Source organism: Elaeis guineensis, chromosome 12, assembly GCF_000442705.2.
Source record: "Elaeis guineensis isolate ETL-2024a chromosome 12, EG11, whole genome shotgun sequence".
NCBI lineage: Eukaryota > Viridiplantae > Streptophyta > Magnoliopsida > Arecales > Arecaceae > Elaeis > Elaeis guineensis.
This window is the reverse complement of record NC_026004.2, coordinates 44,260,785-44,280,129: the sequence shown is the minus strand read 5'-3', so window position 1 is coordinate 44,280,129 and position 19,345 is coordinate 44,260,785. Positions and strand designations below refer to the sequence as shown.

Sequence of the window (19,345 nt, the reverse complement as noted above, 5' to 3'; positions counted from 1 at the left end):
TGATATTCTCTTAATCAGCAATGACATCCCTGTATTATAGGAAATAAAGGTTTGGTTGTCATCATAATTCTCTATGATGGACTTGGGATGAAGATTTATAGAGATAGATCTAAAAGATTGCTTGGATTATCAGTCCACATATATTGATACTGTGCTGAAATAGTTCAACATGGAGAATTTCAAGAAAGGCTATCTTCCGATAGGCCAAAAAAAATTTTTATCAAAGAGTAATTGTCTGACAACTCCTTAGAGAGATAGAGTGTATGAGTAGAATTTTATATGCTTCAACAGTGGGATCTATTTGTATGCCATGACATGTATGAGATCGAATGTGGCATACTCACCAAGGATAATGAGTAGATACCAGTCTGATCTAAATGAAAACCACTAGAAGATCGTAAAGACCATCCTTAAGTATTTAAAAAATACTAAGGACCAGTGGCTCATCTATGGAGAAATTGATTTAAAACTTGTGAGATTTATAGACTTTAATTTTCAGTTAGATCATGACGACAGCAAGAACGTATCGAGATATCTTTATATCCTGAATGGTGGAACAATTTACTGCACGAGTTTCAAGCAGCACACCGTGACCGAGTCTACTTATGAGGCAAAATATATCGTAGCATCCGATGCTGTGAAGGAAGCCATGTGGTTATGAAAGTTTATCAGTGAGCTCGAAGTGGCATCCTCCCTCGATGGCCCCGTCTTATTGTACTACGACAGTACTGGTGCGATTGCTTAAGCAAAGGTACCGAAGTCACATCAGCGGATCAAGCACATTTTGTGCCGTTACCACCTAGTTCGAGAGATCATGAATCGAGGTGATATCGAGCTTTAGAGGATTAATAGAAAGGAGAATCTGACCGATCCATTTACAAAAGCTCTTGATGTCAAGAAGTTCGAAGATTATAAATCAAAGATGGATATATGATACTATACCGATTGGCTTTAGTCCAAGTGAAAGTTGTTAAAAATTATGTCCAAAGCCAATCATTAGTCTATTGATGGTTATGCTAATTATTATAATTATATATGAATTATTGAATTAATAAATATTATTTTAATTTTTTTATCACTCTGTGTATATTTTATTTGAACTCCTATTTTGTGATGAAGTCTTTAGAACTATTTGAATTGATATAGGAGGATATATCATTTAGTCCTTAAACCAAATGATATACTATTATTAAGATGATAGCTATATCAAGTATAGGTCATTGTGTGCCATGTGCGTTAGTTGTCCTCTTAACCAACGAGTGTGGAGATACTGGCATGGCATGCAAGTGAGATATAGGAGTACATCTCCCTGAATGTGATCAATTATAGAGTACTCTATTGTCAAGAGTAGCTTACGAAGGATATGGGTATAAGTGTTCCTCTGATCTGAGATCACCATGATGACTTGTAAGTAACTCACTTACTTTGATGCCAGACTATCTGAATTTTTAATTCAATGATGAAAAATTTTTAGACACAATTAAGTACTTGCAAAGTCGATGTGTGAGTCAAGATGGAATTGATCCCTCCGAATAAGTAGGAGTTAATGCATCACTGTATTTCAATTCAGTAAAATCTCGATCAGGATAATCTATGAGATAGATTTAAAAATTAAAATACAATATAGATGATCATATCAGGATTGATAGTTAAATCTTAGGTCACCTTGAGTATTTGGGTCAAAGGGATGAATTATACGATAAGCATATGCCAATAAGTTTTTGAATGTTGCTTTACAATTTTTTGATCTATTCAGACATTGGGTACCATTACTAGATGGTCACTTTGATTGGTATAGAAAGATTATTTCTGTACTACCAGCTTAAGTTTGAACCTATGTGGTTGTTGAAAATTATGTCCTAAAATCAATCGTGTGACGATTGAGTTCATCTTTGTATATGAATTATTGATTATTAAATAATAGTTATTCTGATATTTTTCATCATAAAGTGACATCTTCTTTGAACTCTTGTACTGTGATGAAGTTTCTAGAACTATGCTAGTGTATGATAAAGAGAGGATTTATCGTATAGTTCTTAAACAAGTTCACAACCAAATGATATGTCATTACGGGATGATGATATTTATCGAGTTAAGGTCATTGTGTGCTATATGGGTTGGTTGTCCTCTTAACCAAGGAGTGTGGTGACACTGGTATGGCATACAGGTGAGATGTAAGGGTATATTATCACTGAACAAGTGACTCACCTGCTGAGTATTTTGCTGTCAAGAGCTACTCGCGAAACACATAGGTATAAATATCCTTCAGACTTAAAATCACCATAGTGACTTACAAGCAACTCACTGTGTTTTGGTACCGAACTACCTAGATTTTTAATGCAGTGACGGAAGGCTACTGGGTACAGTCAAGTACTTACGAAGTCTATGTGTGGATCAAGATGGGATTGACCCTTTTGGATTATTGGAGTTAATATATCGCTGTATTTCAATTTAGTAAAGCCTAGCCAGGGTAATCCATGATATTTGAAAGGTTAAAATATAATGTGGATGAAGCAATCTCGGTTGATAGTTAACTTGAGACCATCCTAGATCATCCAGGATCAAAAGGATGAATTATGCGGTAATCATGAGTATGGGTTATGGAATATTCTTTTGCGATAATTTGACTTATCTGGACATCAAAAATCATTGCTAGTTGGTATCTTGACTAGTGTAAGAATTGGTTCCTATCCTACCTGCTTAGTGTTTGAACCTATGAAGTCACGCACACAAGTCAGACAAAGTAGGAAGAAATTGACCTATGTTTATATGTCCAATTTGGAAGTACTTGATTTGATTGAACATATAAACTAACTTGATTGAGAATTGAGTTATGGGTCAAACAGGATTGAAGAGTTGACTATGTCTAGCTAGCACTATACATGAGATTCAGGTTCAATCTCGGGGATAAACAATTTCTATCTATGATTTATAGAATATATGAAAGATTGGATTTAAGTACTAATTAATTTCAGATTAGATCTGAATTAATTAGACTTAAATAGGTCTAAAATTTAAGTTAGACTTGGTACAAAAATCCTAAAGAGTTTAGGATTGACAGCCTTTCAAAATTATTTCGATCTGGCTTCGAATCGAATTCGAATCGGATCTATTTTGAATGAGATATGAGTATTTCTACTTGCACTAAGAATATCCAATCATGAAATATGATCAAAAATTGATTTGGTGCTTATTTGAGATATCTCAAGTGGGTGTGGGAGTGGGTGCAAAGTGGATGTCACAAGTGATGGCAATTATATCTCATATAGGAGTCCTTCTTTCATGAGTATTGGATCAATTTAAATCAAATTTGAATAAAGAGTCTTCCTCTTATTGGATCATGAGAATCATCTATAAATATAGAGGATCTCTACCTATAGATGAGAGAAGAGAATAGAATAGCAAACAAATCAAATTAAGAGAAGAGAAAAAGAGAGAGAGACAGACGTGTGAAGAGAGAGGTCCTTCATCTTCTACATCTCTCCCTTTGTTGCCGCCTCCTCTCCTTGGGTATGGATCCTTCTTGGGCATCCTACCTACTGGTATGAGATATTACATCATCACATCTTATCCCTCGATTGATTGAGTTGTGAAGCCAATTGGATTGGAGTTCATCCTGCTTTCCTGCGGCATCTAACGTGCATGCGAAGTAGAAGGTTTGCATATCCAGACCTCCGTGAAGATTTATATCAGATAATTTGAGATTTGATCCTTGGTTCTAGTATGATTCAGGTAAGAATTTGATCCTTAGATAAGTAGAACATTAGAAAAAATTTTTAGATGCAACTTGGGCATTCTGGAGGAAAACTGTTTCTTTCCCTTCAACTCATATTAAAGCAGGCCTGAAATATATGCATGCAAAATAAAATTTTTTATGATTATTTATATGAGATATAATTGAAATTTTTTATATGATATTAAATTTTATTTTTTATATAAATTTTTTTATCTGATTTTGATTGGATTAGAAGTGCCTAATTAATGGTTGATTGAGATTGTTATAAATCTATTATAACAGAATTCTACTGTTACTAAATTTTTTATGAAAAATAATATAAATTAAAAATCTATTTTAAATTTATTTTAATAAAATTTTAATTTTATTATTTTTTTATAAAATGAAAATTATTTTAGATTTAGATTATATCCATTTCGATGGATATTTAGATCTGAATTCTATCATAATTCAGTACTGCACGAAAATAGATTTTATCAAAAATTAATTTTTTATGCATTCATATTTATATTCAATTATTTTTTTATTTGATATCAAATTTAAAATTAATATTTTATAATCAGTATAATATAAGTTTTAGATTTGATATGATATATATGATATATCAAATTTAATTGGATTAAATAAAAAATATAATTGATGAGATCAAGGATATATTCATGATATAAAATAGTTTTATCAATAATTACATATTGATATAATTATATATAAAATTAGATTTTAGATCTTAGTAGCTTAGTACTCAGATTGATGAGATCATCAGACTGTTCGGTCATAAGAGATTAAAGAGATTAATCTCTCTTTTACTTATTCGATGGGTTCTCTTATGACATGTAGGGGTGTCATTGTGATCCAGTTTCATGAAGAAAAAAAGTGAACAGACTTTTATGTATTATTTTGATCATAAACATATTTAGATTGGATCTAAAGTGATTTATGATTCATTATAATAAGATAAAATTCAGATATGAAATTATTTTAGATCTGAATTATATGTTACATATGATATAATTGGTATTGATCTAAAAGTTGTCATGATACATAAGATGTATGAATGAAGTTTAGATCATACCTATGTATGTTTAATTGTTAAACATATTATGAAAGTTTATTTTTATGTATTGAAATATATGGTATGCTTCACTTGAAATCCTTATAGAATAGTTCTACAAACTGAAACACATATTTCACACACTTCATTTTGAATTAAGTTTGAATGATCTAAAATTGAGAATTGAAGATCATTAAGACACCACATAATATGATAAGCAAAGGGTTAGCATAAATCAAGTCTTTTTAATGGGTTAGACCTAGGATTAGGAACACATATGGACTAAGTAGAGAAATTAATTAAATCTAATTAAGTGTTAAATTAGATTAGGTCAGTATTTCTCTAAATCAATCTCAATAGTTGAAGTTTGATCAAGTCCATGTGTTTGACCCTAATAAATGGACCATGATCATGGTTCCGTGGTTGAGCCTGAATCTTCTGGTGTGCCAAATTGAAACTAATTAATCAGTTGGTGTCTAAGGTAAGTTTGGCAGATTCAATCAAATGGCTTTTAATTGGGAGCTATTCACCTAGATGCATCTACGGTGAGTTAAGGACACATCCCTCTCGCTGATCTCACTTACCTGATCAATATGATAGATTATATTTTGATTAGGTCACTAATCGATTGGTACAGACCCACGTCATTAAGGTGAATCAGTGTGACTGATTTAGATGTCTTTAGACCAGCTTGTGTTTAATTCTTTACACGACTTGGTGAAGTCAGTAAAAGGATTTGCAGCTTACAGATCGACTTCTTCTCTTATTCTTAAATCAATAAAATCAAATCTTCTAAATTATTAGGTCCATAAAATGATAAAATTATGACATAACTTGATCATTGCCTCTCATTAAGGTGTGTGATAATGAGTCCAATATTCCAAATAGCCATTGGAGGTGCCACACGTCTGGTGTCTATTACATATTGAAATTATCATTCATCATATGACCATCATGATGTACCTTCAGATCAATGCTCAGGTTGGTCGAGCCACACTCATGCCTGGATATCCATTTGTTTGATGCACTTGACATGTCATGTTAATGATTGGACCTAATCAGAATTTTCAGTGGAGGCGCCACACGCCTACTGAAGGGATGTTTGGGGCAAAACCCAATGCTAGAAGTTGTTTAGAGAAATAATTGGTTATAAACCTATCCATAGATGCACTAGGGTTAGCCGAGCCATACTCAGGCCCGAATGCAATCCGTGTGGATGTAGTACCCACTAAGGAATTAATGTAATTCCTTGAGTTAGAGGTAGAGGCTACCAATTCATAAAAAATAGTGAGAGGACCTCAGACTAAAGTGTATATCTTCAGGATTAAAAAAAAATAATTTATATACCAATAGGCTAATATTTTCTCCTTTCAGTTATGGCCAACACACTATTCCTTCGTTCACTGTTGGACAGCGACAAGCTCACCGGACCCAACTTTGATAGCTGATATCCAAAGTTGAAGATCGTGTTGGAGCATGAGAGGATTTTGTATGTCCTTACAGATTAGGCACCTGAAGAACCTGCATCCAATGCTCCTCGTGCTGTCAGAGATACTTACATGAAGTGGCTCAATGATCGCACAACTGTGTGTTGCATGATGAGGGCAGCTATGAATGATAAACTTAGTCGTAAGTTCGAGGATGCGCAGCCTGAGGAGATGATTCAAATGTTGAATGAATCCTTCGGCACCTCTGAGGATGCTGAGAGATATAAAACCTCCTGCGCAGTGTTCAATGCCCATATGCGAGAGGGAGTTTCAGTCACCGATCATGTATTATACATGATTGAGCAGATTGAATACCTTAACAAATTTGACTTTCTATTGCATGAACAGTTAGGCAAGGATGTTATCCTCAATCTGCTATCGAAATCCTACCTACCATTTCTCAATCATTATAGAATGATGAAGCCTGCAGTAAACTATCATGGTTTCTAGAGTTACTACAGACTTTTGAGAAGGATCACCAGCTCCAAAAGGAGCTAGTGAATTTAATGGGAGGTTCATCTGCAGGGCGTCGATCCTCTAGGAGAGAAAAGAAGAAAAAGGTATAAAAATCCCGTACCACCGATCCCAAGCAGAGCAAACCATCAAAAGTTGACAAGAGCCAGGTAGAGTGCTTTTTTTGTAAGAAATTAGATCATTGAAAAAAAAATTATCCTACTTATATAGCCATCCTTGACCCAAATAGGCCTAAGAACAAGAGAAAGAGGCAAGTGGTTGCTTCATAAGATATTTATATGATCACACCTTGTAATTTTTCTATTTGTGATACTGCTATCTAGGTATTAGATACCAAAAATTCTATTAATATATGCAATTTGTTGCAGGGACTGTAGGTAAGTAGAAAATTTTGAGAGAGCGAGCAGTTCTTTAACGTTGGAGATGGAAGTCTTGTTTCAGTTCTGATCTTGAAAACTTTGCAGCTTGTCTTCGAATCCAGTAGTGTCATGTTAGATGATTATCATTATTGTCCCTTTTTTATGATGAATGTCATCTCTATAGGCCTTTTGGCCAAACTTGGTTACAAGTTAATAATAAAGGATGATTTTTATGATATCATTATGAATGATACTATAATTATGCGTGGACAATTAAAACATGACATATACATAATATCACGGCCTGTTAGTGTAATGTACACACCTAGTAAACATCTCAAAATAGATAATATCAGCGAATTCTATCTTTGGCATTATAGGCTTGGTCATGTGAACAAGAATAGGATTGATAGGTTGATCAAGGAATGTGTCTTTGAGATAGATGATTGTGAATCATTGCCTACCTATGAATCTTGTCTACTTGGTAAGATGACTAAGTCACCTTTTAAAGAAAAAGATAAAAGAGCCAGTGATATCCAAGGTCTAATACATACTGATGTATGTGGGCCTATGAACATAAGTGCTAGAGAAGGATACTACTACTTGATTTTACGTTTATAGACGACCTATCGAGGTATCGGTATGTCTATCTTATAAAGCATAAGTCAGAATCATTTAAAATGTTCAAACAATTTCGTACTAAAGTAGAGAAATAAACTAAAAAGAGTATTAAGATCTTTCGATCAGATCGAGAAGGTGAATACCTCACCAGTGAGGTTCTGACATATCTGAAAGAGAATAGGATTCTCTCACAATGGATCCCTTCTAGAACACCATAACATAATGGTGTGTCTGAAAGGAGGAATCGAATCTTGTTAGACATGGTCCGATCCATGATGGACTTTTCAGTCTGCCAATATCCTTTTGGGAATGTGCTCTAAAGACTGCCTGCTACATTTTGAATAAGGTATCTAGCAAGTCTGTCGATAAAACTCCATATGAGATGTGGACTGGACGTAAGCCGGTGCTCTCACCTCTTAGGGTCTGGGGGTGTCCAGCTTATGTTAAGCATTTAAAGACAGATAAGCTTGGATCGAAGTCGATAGATGCTTGTTCATAGGGTACCCAAAGAAAACTAAAGGGTACTACTTCTACCTCACTGTAGAACAAAAGGTGTTTGTCAGCAGCCGGACAGTCTTTTTGGAAAAGAAATTCTTTGGTGAAGGAGCTAATGCCTGTAAAATTGAACTTGATGAAGTTCATAAGATGGAAGGACTGACACATACAGAATTGGGTTCGATTGGTGAATCGAATTCGGAGCCAGTAGAGGCACCATTAAGGAGATCCGATAGAGTACCGCATCAGTCAGACAGATACTATGATTTTGTGGTCTGAAACGGTGATCCTATTGAACTTAATGAGAACGATGAGGATCTGATCACCTATATGGAGGCCATGCAAAGGCCCGACTCTTAAAAATGGCTTGAGGCCATGAAGTCTGAGATAGAGTCCATGGAGATCAATAGTGTCTGGACACTAGTTGATCCACCCAAAGGGATAAAATCCATTGGGTGTAAATAGATTTTCAAGAGAAAAGGAGGAGCAGATAGGAAGGTAGAGACCTATAAGGCCTGTCTAGTTGCTAAGGGTTACCGTCAATGTTATGGTATTGATTATGACGAGATGTTCTCTCTTGTGGCAATACTCAAGTCCATCTAGATTATGCTTGCTGTCGCTGCACACTTAGATTATGAGATCTAGTAGATGGATATCAAAATCACTTTTCTTAATGGAGAGCTGGAAGAAGAGGTGTATATGATACAACCTGAATGGTTCACATCCACAGACGAGTCGAAAGTGTGCAAGCTGAAAAGTTCAATTTATGGACTTAAGCAGGTATCGAGGAGTTAGAATATGCATTTTGATAAAGTAATCAAAATGTATAGCTTCATTAGGAATGAAGAAGAGCCTTGCATCTACAAATGAGCTTCCGATTCTGTGGTCATTTTTTTTGCACTGTATGTGGACGACATACTATTACTAGAAAATGATATCCCGGCTTTACAGAGTGTGAAGCTATGATTATCATCACAGTTCTCCATGAAGGACTTGGAAAAAGCATCCTACATCCTAAGGATGAAGATCTATAAAGATAAATCTAGAAGGTTACTTAGAATGTCCCAATCTATGTATATTGACACCTTGTTGAAGTAGTTCAACATAGATATTTTCAAAAAAGGCTATCTTCTGATAGGCCATGGAATTGCTCTTTCCAAGAAGGATTATTCGACAACTCTTGAGGAGAGAGAACGCATGAGTAGAATACCATATACTTCGGCAGTGGTCTTTATCATGTACACTATGATATGTACGAGGCCGGAAGTGGCCTATTCACTAGGGATAGTGAGTTGGTACCAATCAGATCCGGGTGAGAAGTATTGAAAGATTGCAAAAGCAATTCTTAAGTATTTGAGAAATATTAAAGACCAATGGCTTATTTATGGAGACTCTGATCTGAAACTTATGGGATATACTGATTCTAATTTTCAGTCAGATTATGATGACAACAGAAGCATGTCGGGCTACGTATTTACCTTAAATGGAGAGATGTTTGCTGAAAAAGTTTCAAGCAATATACTGTGGCTGATTCTATATGCGAAGTGAAATACATTGCTGCATCAGATGCTGCGAAGGAGGCGGTGTGGTTGTGAAAGTTTATTATCGAGTTGGGAGTTGTACCTTCTATTGATGGTTCTGTCCTGCTGTATTATGATAGCTCTAGTGCCATATCTCAAGTGAAAGAACCTAAGTCATACCATCGCACTAAACATGTTCTATGCCATGATCACCTTGTACGAGAGATTGGGAACCGAGGTGACGTCGAGCTTCAAAAGATTGATGAAAAAAAGAACCTAGCTGACCCCTTCACTAAAGCTCTCGAGATCAAAGAGTTCGATGACTTCAAATGGAAGATGGATATAAGATACTATCCCAATTGGCTTTAGTCCAAGTGGGAGTTGTTGGAAATTGTGTCCTAAAACTAATCGTGTGATGATTGAGTTCATCCTTGTATATGAATTATTGATTATTGAATAATAGTTATTCTGATATTTTTCATCACAAAGTGACATCTTCCTTGAACTCTTGTACTGTGATGAAGTCTCTAGAACTATGCTAGTGTACGATAAAGAGAGGATTTATCATATAGTTCTTAAACAAGTTCACGATCAAATGATACGTCATTACGGGATGATGATGTTTATCAAGTGAAGGTCATTGTGTACCATATAGGTTGGTTGTCCTCTTAACCAAAGAGTGTGGTGATACTGGTATGGCATATAGATGAGATGTAAGGGTACATCATCACTGAACAAATGACTCACCTGTTGAGCATTTTGCTGTCAAGAGCTGCTCGCAAAATATATGGATATAAATATCTTTCAGATTTGAGATCACCATAGAGACTTGCAAGCAACTCACTGTGCTTTGGTGCTGAACTACTTGGATTTTTAATGTAGTGATGGAAGGCTACTGGGTACAGTTAAGTACTTATGAAATCTATGTGTCGATCAAGATGGGATTGATCCCTTCGGATTATTGGAGTTGATGTATCGCTGTATTTTAATTTAGTAAAGTCTTAATCGGGATAATCCATGAGATGGATTTGAAAGGTTGAAATACAATATGGATGAAGCAATCTCGATTGACAGTTAACCTGAGACCATCCTAGAGCATCCAAGGTCAAAAGGATGAATTATGCGGTAACCATGAGTATGGGTTCTGAAATATTCTTTTGCGATAATTCGACCTATCTGGATGTCAAAAATCATTGCTAGATGGTATCTCGATTAGTGCAGAAATTGATTCCTGTGCTACTGGCTTAGTGTTTGAACCTATGGAGTCATGCACACAAGTCAGATAAAGTAAGAAAGAATTGACCTATATTTATATATCCAATCTAAAAGTACTTGACTTGATTGAATATATAAGCTAACTTAATTAAGAATTAAGTTATAGATCAAACGGGATTGAAGAGTTGACCATGTCTAGCTAGTGATAAACACTTAATTTAAGTCATTTAAAGCAAAAAAATATATTTTAATTTATTTTATTTATTAAAAATTTAATGCTTCTTTTTATATTTTACAGGAAAGATGATCGCCGATACAAAGACTCTGATTCATAGATCAAAAAGACTCAAGTTTGAAGAAATTTGGACTTAAAATAAAATTAAAATAAAAGAAGGATGCATACGGTATTATAGAAAATGAAGATACTATGCAAGGAATCCAAAAGGATATAGACGTCATTGTGAAGAAACAAAAGTTTTTTTTTGAAATATAAAAAGAATGTTCATGCGGTAGTTTTCACGCGGCACTCACGGGCGCGCGTGTGGGCGCGAGCGCGGACGCAGGGCGGATGTGGTGTGGGCGTGAGTGCGGGCACAGGCGCGGCATCGCGAGCGGGTGTGCGCAGATGCGCAGGTGCGGGCGCGCAGGTGCAGGCGCGCGGCAGGCGGGCGCGCGGCAGGCGGGTTCATGGGGAATTTTTGCTGGCGGACGTGAACAGACGAACAGATGCTTATTAAAGGAAAAAAATTAATATTTAGAAATATTTTGAGAGAAAAGATTTGTATTTTCTTTATTTATTTGTGATCTTTCCATCTCATCCATCCATCTTTTAGTCTTTAGCATTTTTTTTAATCCCACATCGAAAAATCATGTAAAACTCCTCCCTTCTAACACCTATAAAAAGACTTTTGTACTCCCATTGGAGGGGGAGCCCAAAAATTCTTCTAGAGCCTTGCATAGAGGGATAGAAAGGGACTACTTCATGAGCAGCTAGGGTAGCAGTCTTTGGAGTGGAGAAGAAATTTTGTAACGACACAGAGATGGTTTATTGTTCTAAACTTTCTTGTATTTCTTTATATGCAATAAAGATTATACTTTTTATTTAAATCATCATGAGTTCTTTATTTGCTCTCTTTCATATGCTTTTATTTATGCTTTCTTGTTAGATTAATATTAGGAACAACTTTTACTTTTCGAAGACGCGTCGTGATCTACGGGTATGGGGTATGCCGAGGAAAGAAGAGTTGTTTACCTAGTACTTTTCGAAGATGCGCCATGATCTACGGGTAGGGGGTGTGCCGAGAAAAGATAGATATTTTTTTTAAGATTAATCGTATCTATTTAATTAAAAAAAGAGATACAACTCTGTTAGTGCAAATTAATTCAAAACTCTTGAGCTCTTTATTTTTTAATTACATCAATTTTAAGATAATTTATTTTTTAAATCAAAATAACACTTCTTTCTTTTATTTTGTAATCTCAACTTAGCCCAAGGTCCCTGAGAATACGATCTCGACTCATCCTACCTACGTAGTGAGTAGAGTTATTTTTGGTGCTATCAACGACTACGCATCAAATTTGGCGCCATTGCCGGAGACCTTGGCACGGTTGAAAAAAAAAAAAAAGCCACTGATATTTCATAACACTTAACTAAAATAGCGTAACCCCAAATATAAAAATTTCTAACTTGATTGGATACCTTGTTTCTTTGCATCTCATCTCCATAATTAACTTTAAGGGCACAACCCATTAACTAAGATAAGGTGGGGATTTGATCACCCTTCCTTGGCCCATAAATCACTCCCTTGCATTTGCATAACCTAGACCTTAATCTAAAATCAACTAGACGTCAGTCCTAGGAATTTCGAGCTCAATAGGATAAGAAAGCTCTAGAGTTGAACCGAGCGTGGATTGGTTAATTGCTCGGTATCTAAGGCAAGTGGTTAAAGAAAGTAGTTTTCAATTGGTTCCGTTGACTGACCTGGCCAACTCAGTTGGTGTCTAAGGAAAGCAACGAGCAGGAAACCTTCCACATCTTATGCTTATCTGGCTGAGTCAGTTAGTCAGTCTTGAGCTTGGAGTGCTTAAAGGCGGTCTTGAAAGTTAGGAGCTGTCTAGATCTAAGTTAACCTTAGGATAGAGAGTCTATGCTTGTTCAAGTTGATTGCAATTAACATCTAAACATTAACTAATTTCTCCCTTTTCATAGATTTAAGATTCTTAGATTCTTCTCTTTAGATTTTCTTCATTCTTTTCTCAATTTATTATATATATATATATATATTATAAAAAATAAAATTTTTTGTGTTTGCTCTAAAGTACAATTGTAAGGTGTATGCTTGGCCGTAGATCGTTACGATCAGAAATCCAACCTTTTGATCCAGAAATAGAAAGAACCTTTAGAGCCAACAGACGTAAAAATATGGACCGAAATCAGGAGAATGATCCACCCAAGTAATTGAAGGAGTACTTTACTCCTTCCACATATACCTACTCTCCTTGTATTCAAGTGCCCCCTGTGGAGGCCACTCAATATGAAATTAAGTCCAATATAATTCAAATGTTACCTTCATTTTATGGACTTAATAATGAGGACCCTTATAAACATCTTGAATAATTTCTTGAGATATGCTCAACTGTCAAAATTCACAACTTCTCCGATGATGCTCTTAGGTTAAAATTATTCTCTTTTTCACTTAAGGACAAAGCCAAATACTGGCTACATACTTTGGATTCCATGACTATATCAGCCTGGGACCAGCTGCAAGGAGAGTTTCTCAAGAAATATTTTCCCATAGAAAAAACTAATCAAATAAGGAAAGCCATAACTAGTTTTTTCTAATTAGATAGAGAAATGTTTCATGAAACATGGGAGAGATTAAAGGACCTTATTAGAAAATATCCCCACCATGCTGTACCCAAGTGGCAGTTAATCCAATATTTTTATGATGGGCTATCAGAAAGACATCGACAAATGGTCGATGCATCATGCGGTGGGACATTCATGCTGAAAAGTGAGGATGAGGCATGGCAACTGTTTGAAATTTTAAGTGAAAATTCATTACATCATATGTCTACCTCTATTAGAGATAAACCCATATTAAATCCAAAGAGAGGTGGAATATATGAAGTAGGAAATGCCATAGATATCCATCATAAGGTAGATGAATTGTCCCAAAAATTAGATCGTCTTCTAAATACTGGACAATCCCCGATTCCACCTAACCCAATCCAAGAAGTTTGTGCATTGTGTGCAAGTTTGAACCATTTTGTTAGTGAATGCCCAGTCGTACCTCAATTTTTTGAGTTTGTGCACGAGCAAGTTCAACAAGCTCAAGTCCAACAAGCTCACAGACCAGGAAACAATCCATATTCGAACACTTATAACCCCGACTGGAGAAACCATCCAAATTTTTTCTGGAGACCACAACCAGTGGTTGGACCTGCCACACCTCGACCTCAATATCAGGACCCAACATATAGGCATGGACCATACCATCAATTTCAAAATATTCCTCAACCATCTACTACTGGTCACAGCTCAGCTTTTGAGGAAAAAGTTTTGAAAGTACTAGAATGATTAGAAGTCAACACTCAGACCCTTAACTCCCACACACAATCCATTGCTAAGCTAGAGACCCAAATAGGTCAACTAGCGACTGCATTCAGTAGGAGGGAAGGAGAAAAATTACCTAGCTAACCCGAGAGCAACCCAAGAGGGCAATTTGTGATTGAGAGCTCTAATACCCCAGAAGTTTTTTCTGAACATGCCAAATCAATCATGACTCTGAGAAGTGGGAAGGTCATTGAACACACTAGTACAACCAATGAGACCGACCCTAAACCTCTAATCGAAGCCAAATCACCCAAGAATAAGGAGGACCTAAAAATAGAGAAGGAACCAACTGCACCGGAATCATCTTACTTGCCTAAAGCCCCATTTTCAGATGCCCTGAAAGCCCCTATTCTTGCAGATAAGAAGGGAGGAAAACTCAATGAGATGTTGGAATTGTTTAAGCAAGTCCAAATTAATCTTTCCCTTCTAGATGCAATCAAATAGGTCCCTGCTTATGCTAAATTTTTGAAGGATTTGTGCACCCAAAAATGTAAATCTAGATCACAAATTCCAAAGAAAGTACGTCTCACTGAACAGGCTAGTTCTGTCTTCCAGCATGCCACTCCTCCAAAGCTTAAGGACACAGGAGCCCCCATCATTTTCTGTGTCATAGGAGATTATCACATTGAAAAAGCTCTTCTGGATTTAGAGGCAAGTGTGAATCTTTTACCTAGTTCGGTGTATGAATTTTTTGGATTTGGAGAATTGAAATCCACATCAGTCACACTGCAATTAGCCGACAGATCAATTCAGGAACCACGTGGAATGCTTGAAGATATCTTGGTCAAGGTAGATGAGTTTTACTTTCCAGTTGATTTTCTAGTTCTCAATATGGAACTAAGTGGCAACCCCAAACAAATTCCCATTATCTTAGGACGACCCTTCCTAGCTACAGCAAATGCATGCATTAATTGTAGGACAGGAGTCATGGACATATCATTTGGGAATAAGAAACTAAGACTGAATGTGTTTGGTGCTTCACAAGGACCATCAATGGATAGTTGCTTCGAAGTAGATATACTAGAAGATATTATAGAAGATGCAACACCCATAATTCTAGCACCAGACCCCTTAGATACTTGCTTGGCTTACTTTGGAGTGTATAACTTTGAGGAATATATGAAAGAAGTTAACATCTTGTTGGATACACCACACGATAAAATCACTCCTCCATGGACAATCAAGTATGAGCCATTGCCCACATTAGCCAGTACACCAATAGTCCCATCTTTAGAATCACCACCTACGTTAGAATTGAAACCCCTTCCTGCTATGCTCAAGTATGTATTTCTAGGACTCAATGACACCCTCCCGGCAATCATTGCATCAGACTTGACCCCTAATCAGGAAGCATAATTGGTTGGTATTCTGAAGGAACACAAAGAGGCTATCGATTGGTCCATTGCCGATTTAAAAGGAATTGATCCCTCTATTTGCATGCACCATATTCATTTTGAGGAACATGCCAAACCCCATCGAGATATGCAGAGGAGATTGAACCCAAACATGCGTGAAGTAGTAAAGAAAGAGGTGGTAAAGTGATTAGATGCTGGAATCATCTACCCCATATCCGATAGTAAATGGATCAGTCCCACTCAAGTAGTACCTAAGAAATCAGGTATTACTGTGGTTGAGAATGAAGAAGGTGAACTGCTTCCCACTCGCATATCATCTGGATGGTGAGTATGCATAGATTATAGAAAACTGAATGCCGTTACTAGGAAGGACCATTTTCCATTGCCCTTTATCGACCAAATCATAGAACGGTTAGCAGGACAAAGTTTCTTCTATTTTCTTGATGGTTATTCAGGGTACAATCAAGTACCTGTATTTTCGGATGATCAAGAAAAGACTACCTTCACCTGCCCCTATGGCACCTTCACTTTTTATCGTATGCCATTCGGGCTCTGCAATGTACCCGCTATATTTCAACAGTGCATACTGGCCATTTTTTCGGATATGGTGGACAAATATCTTGAAGTTTTTATGGATGATTTTTTTGTGTTTGGAACCACCTTTGAGGATTGTCTCCATAATCTTTCCAAAGTTCTTAAACGGTGTATGGAGACAAATCTTATCCTAAGTTAGGAAAAGAGCCATTTCATGGTGCAGAAAGAAATTGTATTAGGACATATTATTTCTGAAAGAGGGATCGAGGTAGATAAAGCCAAAGTTGAGGTCATTTCAGAACTACCACCCCCTTCTTCGGTCTGACAAATACGATCCTTCTTAGGTCATGTCGGATTTTATAGACGCTTCATCAAAGACTTTAGCAAGATTTCAAGACCCTTGTGCAATCTGTTGGCCAAGGATATACCATTTGTCTTTGACGAAGACTGTTTGAAAGTGTTCAACACATTACGAACAGCTCTAACAACAGCACCTATAATAAAACCTCCTGACTGGTCCATTCCATTTGAGATTATGTGTGATGCCTCTGACTTTGCAATAGGTGTCATCTTAGGCCAAAAAATCAATAAGGAGCCACATGTGATCTATTATGCTAGCAAGACTCTTTCCGATGCCCAATTAAACTACACTACAACAGAAAAAGAGCTACTAGCAGTAGTGTTCGCCCTTGAAAAATTTTGCTCATATCTGTTAGGGTCTAAGGTTCTAGTTTACTCTAATCATGCGGCTCTGAAACATCTCCTCTCAAAGAAAGATACTAAACCACGTTTGATCAGATGGATCCTTCTTTGATAAGAATTTGATCTAGAAATCCGAGAAAAGAAGGGTTCTGAGAATGTGGTAGCTGATCACATCTCCAGGATCTTAGTTGAACACATGATAGGCATAGATGAGGTCAAAGAAAAATTTCCTGACGAACAACTTTTTGCAATCTCCTCTAGCCGTTCTCCATGGTTTGCCCATATTGTCAATTACTTCTCAACAGGACAAGTACCTTCTCACTGGACAAAACAAGAAAAGGATTGATTTTTATCACAAATTAAACATTATTTTTGGGAAGAACCTGAACTATTCAAATACTGTCCTGACCAAGTTATTCACCATTGTGTCCCCGAGAGTGAATTTCAAAGCATTCTCACTTTTTGCCATTCTTTGGCATGTGGGGGATATTTTAGTGAAAGAAAAACTGCAGCAAAAGTGCTGCAGAGTGGATTTTATTGGCCAACGCTTTTCAAGGATGCACATGAATTTGGCCGAAGTTGTCTGCGATGTCAGCAAACAGAAAATTTATCCAAGAAGGATATGATGCCGCTGACCCCCATTTTAGTAGTAGAAATCTTCGATGTTTGGGGGATTGATTTCATGGGACCTTTTTCAGCCTCATTTGGATTCGAATATATTCTGGTGGCAGTTGATTACGTATCAAAATGGGTGGAGGCAATAGCTACACAGACTAATGATAATAAAATTGTAACTAGTTTTATCCAATGAAACATCATTAGTCAATTTGGCTTCCCAAGGCTGATCATTAGTGAGGGGACTCATTTTATGAATAAATATTTTGAAGCACTTATGAAAAAATATAATATTTCACACAAAGTGGCCACACCATATCACCCCCAAACTAATGGTCAGGTAGAGGTGTCAAATAGGGAGATTAAACATATCCTAGAAAAGACGGTTAGGCCCGATAGAAAGGATTGGTCTCTTTACTTAGACGATGCATTATGGGCTTACCATACTGCTTTTAAAACACCCATAGGAATATCTCCTTATCGACTTGTATTCCAAAAAGCTTGTCATCTACCGGTGGAATTGGAACATCGTGCATTTTGGGCCATACGACAATTTAACTTTGATATGAAAAATACAGGTTCCAATAGGAGACTCCAATTAAATAAACTTGAAGAGCTACGCAATGAAGCATATGAGAGTGTCAAAATTTATAAGGCTCGAACTAAAGCATACCACGATAAATTCATTGCATGAAAAATGTTCAGTCCAATCAAAAAGTTTGGCTCTTTAATTCTAGGTTGCGTCTGTTTCCTGGAAAACTTCGCTCACGTTGGGATGGACCTTTCATTGTAACTCAGGTATTTCCTCGTGGAGCTATAGAACTCAAAAATCCTAAACAGGAGAACACCTTTAAAGTGAATGGTCAGCGATTGAAACCTTACATAGATGGAATTAGTGATGAAGAATTAATTGAATCTGTTGATTTAGTGGATCCAATACCGCCATAATACTCAATTCAGTCTGGCTGAAGATGTAAAACTTAGCACTTGTTGGGAGGCAACCCAATAATTTCATATTTTTTTTACTTTACCGCAGCTGCAAGAATTTAGAACAAGAGCCTATTAATCAATAAAGCTATCTTCAACTTCCGAAGCAAAATTATCCCAGGTGCACTCTCTCCTTTTATTTTCTTTGCTTTCTTACTCCATTGAGGATAATGTAGATTAAGTTAGGGGGGGAGAAAATTAATCAAATCCTCGAGTATGGTCAGAAATAATTAGTTTTGTGTATCCAAATTTTATTTTGATTAAGAGTCAATTAGGCATCCTAAACAATGAATGATTAATGGTCAAGATAATTTTAGAGATACTAAGGAATAAATTATTAAGAAAACCCAATGAATGGTAGGGTTTAGACTAGACCAAATTTTAGGAGTAATTCTACAACCCTCTTCTTACTAATCTCAATAAAGAATCTGCTTCATGAGAGATTGGGTGGAAAAGTCGAGGTATGCAAAAAATTTTCTTAAAATTTATTTAAAAAAAAAAATAACAACATTGGTTTTCTACTGAGTAACCGGGCTCTTTCGCCTAAGTAAGCATTGTGGTTCGCGTAAAAAGATAGG

At 36.3% G+C, this 19,345-nt stretch overlaps 1 non-coding gene across 1 annotated transcript; it reads right to left on the bottom strand.

Moving 5' to 3' along the window:
* Positions 1–13,767: 13,767 nt before the first annotated feature.
* LOC140853011 (small nucleolar RNA R71) lies at positions 13,768–13,873 on the bottom strand. The gene has a single exon (XR_012136089.1). It is a non-coding gene; the product is annotated as a small nucleolar RNA R71 (small nucleolar RNA).
* Between the last annotated feature and the right edge of the window lie 5,472 nt (positions 13,874–19,345).